The following is a 4568-nucleotide window of genomic DNA, read 5'->3' on the forward strand; positions in this document are numbered from 1 at the left end:
TTTGCATATGAGTAGTTGGTGGTCTGTTCCACAATCAGCTCCTGGCCTAGTTTTCACAGCTGATACTGAGCTTCTCCAGCAGTTCTTTCCACATACAAAAATACCCAATCACATATCCCTTTTAAACAGTTTTCTCCCTCATCTGTTTCAATGCAGTAGCATTGATATGTGATTGGGTATTTTTGTCATGACAGAAGTCTAGAGCGAAGGCTACATGGTGGAGTGGTTCTGGGGGAGAATTTGTAAAACAATGAAAGAATTTTTCTTTTACTTTTCCAAGAGGGTAGTGTACTAAGGGGGAGGGTTGGGAGGGGAGAAAATTGCAACAGTGAATGACTGGAAATCCAAAGTCTCTGTAAATTTTAATTGAAATTAATAATACATTTAAAAAAAAAGAAAGTAGAGGGTTAGCAAAAGAGAAGAAGACCCTTAACAAGCTGGATGGACACGGTGACTGCAACAGTGGGCTTCAGCACAGTGAAGGCTGTCTGGATGGCACATGATTGGGTAGGGTTTTGTTTTACTGTATTCTGAGTTGAGTCCACTCAATGGCACCGAACAACAGCATACAAAACCAACAGCAACATTATTCTCACTGCAGAAAGATTGAGAGCAAGTTCCTTGAGAAAAAGAATGAGATAAGGCTACTTTTTATAATGACCTTAAGTCAATATTGTTCTGTAAATCTTGGTGAGTGAAATAGGACAATAAAGAGAAGCAAAGGATATCCAGTTTGAGGGGGAAGAAATGAAACCATCCTTATTCACAGTTAACACAATCCTATACACTGAAAATCCCTGTGACTCAACAAAAGGGTAACCAGAACTAATAGAGGGTTTAGCGAAGTGGTATGATGCAAGATTCCACAGTCAAATCTCTGTACATTAATAAGGAAGACTCTGAAAAGGAAATCAAGAAAACAATAACATTTGCAGTAACCCCAGTATGACAAAATACCTAAGAACCAAACTGTACAGGAATGTAAAAGAATATACCAGCTTGGCTACCATTCTGTTCACTCTAAAAGGGGTCATGGTAGAAGGTCCTGAACAGAATGAGTGGAAATGTGAAATAAAGCTCAAAACCAAATATGACCAGACTTACTGGTCTCATAGAGACTGGTGGAACCCTTGAGACAATAGGTCTTACTTACCCTTCAAGTGTTAAACAAAACTTACTCCAAAGGCTCACTCATCTTTTAGTCAAACAATAAATAAGCTTATAAATTCAAAGATAATACCAGAGAGATATTAATTCACTCCTTAAAACAATGAACTGTACAAGGTCAAACTGCAAGCATTAGCTAAGAATAACATTCAGAAGGCAAAAAGAGCTAGTGTAGAAGGAAAAATGAAAAGATGAATCATAGGGAAGAAGGGGAAGGTGTGTTTATAATGTGAGGATGTTAATTAATATCTGAAACAAAATGTGGATGGATGTAGTTGAATGGAAAAACCAATTTGCTCTGAAAATGTCATTCAAAGTATAATTTAAAAAATAAGAAATGGAAAAACAGGTGAAAAATCATGAGGTGGGGGAAAAAAACCCCACAAACCACACCAAAAAAGCCAACCAAACCTGTGCCTATTTTGAAAGAAGTGCAGACAGAATGACGCAGGCGAGGATGTGAGCCTTCATCTCCCACATTCGGCATGTGATCAGGAGGGGCTGGTGCCTGGAGGCGGAGGTCAGGCTTGGCAATGTAGAGGGCCAGCAACAAAGACGCTTAAAGATGAATTGTCACAGTGGCTGCAGGAATGATCTCAAATACAACGTCAATTGTGTGAGTAGCATGGGACTGGCCAGTGCTTTGTTTTGTTGTTACTCTGAGTTGGAATGACACAACAGCACTAAACAACAACAAAGGCTGGAGAAGCTGGGTACAGGTTATTTTGTTACATAAAGCAGATAGGATGACAGAAGAATTTATGCCTTTGAGTTGTGGTGCTAGAAAAGAGTCTTGAACATACCATGGACCACCAAGAAAACAAATAGGTCTGTCTTAGGGTGAAACCAAGTTTCTCCTTGGAGGTTAGGATTTTGAAGCTCCATCTCACATACTTTGGGCAGGTGGCTAGGAGGGACTGTTCTTCAGAAAAGGACATCATGCTCAGAAGCCGGGGGGCGGGGTTGGGGTGGGGAACGGACAATGCAGGCAAAGGAGACCTCAGATGAGATGGATTGCTACATTAACTGGGGCAATGGGGTCAGGTGTGCCAGAGTCAGTAAGACTGGTGCAGGATAGGGCAGAGTTCAGAGCTGGTGAACATAGGGTCACTTTGAGTCACAAGTGACTCAGCAGCACATAACAGCAATAATGAAGCAGATAGGTTCTAAGTGGTTGAAAATCTAATTAGTTGAGCTTTAAAAAAAACAAAACCAGTTGAACTGTACCTATTGAATTTGGTGGTGAGGGCTCCTAGTTTGATAAGAAGAAGTAAGCAATTTGAGACCAGTACACAGAGGCCATTAAAGAGCAAGAATGTAATTTTAAAGATTAAGGTGCCCCTAATTCAAGAGGAATGTGGCATCAGGGTTGGAGGGAGACTCATCAATAACCTGCATTATGCAGAAGACACGACCTTCCTTGTGAGGAGGACTTGAAGCACTTGTTCCAGAAGGTCAAGGAATGCAGCCTTAGGTATGGATTGTGTCTCAATACCAAGAAAACAAAGACCAAACAAAAACACTGGACCAATAGGCAGTGTCATGATGAATGGAGAGGAAACTGAAACTGTTAACTGCTTCACCTTGCCTGGATCCATGATTAACACGCTTGGTATGAGCAGTCAGGAAATAAGAAGTCACATTGCACTGGAAGATCTGCAGTTAGAGACCTTTCCAAATTATTGAGGAGAAGTGATGTCAGTTTGAGGACTAAGGTGTGTCTGATTCAGGCTGTGATCTTTCCGATTACTAGCTATGCAACTGAGACCTGGACAAGGATGACAGAAAAAGAATCGATGCCTTTGAGCTATGGTGTTGGAGAAGAGTATTGATCACCCCATGGACAGCCAAGAGAATTGGAGAGGGTGTAGCTGAAGTCTCTTTTTTTGTTAAAATATTTTTAATGAACATTTAGAGAGATTTTGGATTTCCATTCATTCATTGCTGCACTTCTCTCCCCGCCCAGCCCTTCCCCCCCACCCCCAGCTCACTCCTCTCTTTGAAAAGTAAAAGAAACACTCCCTCCCTGGTACACAATCCCCCCCGCACTCTTCCCACCGCCCCAAGTACATTCCACTATGCAACCTTAATTGTGGACTCTTGTGATAACCATAATACCCTATCATATATCACTTTTAAACTGTTCTCTCCCTCATCTGTTTCAGTGCAGTATACACAATTTATTCAGTTTTTCTCAGTCTTACCCCAACCCTGATATCAGTCCCATTTTACAGCAGTGGCACCATGCAATATTTGTCCTTTTGCGATGAGGTATTTTACTCAGCATAATGTCCTCCAGGCTCACCCATTTTGAATAATATTGAATGAGTTCCTTGTTTTTCAATGCAGCATAGTATTCCATTGTGTGAATATACCACAGCTTCTCTACCCATTCGTTTGTTGATGGGCACCTGGGTTGTTTCAACTCCTTGCTATTGTGAACAAAGCCGTGATAAACATGGGTGGGCATATATCTGCTTGGATGTCAGTTATAATCTCTTTTGGGATATATTCCCAGTAGTGGAGTTGCTGGGTCAAGTGGTATCTCTATTTGCAACTTTTTGAGAAAGCGTCATACCACCGCCTTCCACAGTGGCTGCACGGACGTCTCTTTGGAGGCAAGAATGATGAGACTTTGCTCAAATACTTTAGACATATTGTTAGGAGGTGCTATTCCTCGGAGATGTAGGTGATGTTGGGAAGGGTGGAGGGTTGGTGAAGGAGAGGAAGACCCTCAACCAGGTGGATTGAGAAGATGACTGCTGCAATAGGCTGTTGTGTGTCAGGAAATGTGAGGATGGCATAGGACAGGACTGGGTTCAGATCTTTTGTTCATAGGGTCGCTATAAGTCATACTCAACTCTACATCACCTAACAACAACAATTCAAACCATGGTACTTTAAAAAAATTGTGATTTTTAACAAAAGTTCACATAAAAGTTGGGTTTTCATTCATTCATTGTTGCACATTTTCCTCCCTATTTTCTTCAGTTCACATTAAAAAAAATTCATTCATTGTTGCATAATATTCCCCCTTCTCAAGCTCACTTTGCTATGCACCTCTTTTTCTGGACTGTGGCCAAAACCAAATAATGTCAGATTGTATATTCCTTTTAAACAGTTCTTTCCTTCATTTGTTCCAATGCAATATTCATTATTTATGCCCTCTTAGTTTCCCCCCATGTCAGTTCTATTTTAGAACAGTAGTGCCATACAGTATTTGCCCTTTTCTGACTGAGATATTTCACTCTGCATAATGTCCTCCAGAGTCACCAATGTTGTGTAATATTTTATGAGTTCCTTGTTTTTTCAGTGCTGTGTAGTATTCTCTTGTGTAAATACACCATAGTTTTTCCTATCCATTCATTTGTTGATGGACAGTTGAGTGGCTTCTATCTCAG

The sequence above is a fragment of the Elephantulus edwardii genome, unplaced genomic scaffold (genome assembly GCF_000299155.1).
Source record: "Elephantulus edwardii isolate Elephantulus edwardi_28Jun2011 unplaced genomic scaffold, EleEdw1.0 scaffold00033, whole genome shotgun sequence".
NCBI lineage: Eukaryota > Metazoa > Chordata > Mammalia > Macroscelidea > Macroscelididae > Elephantulus > Elephantulus edwardii.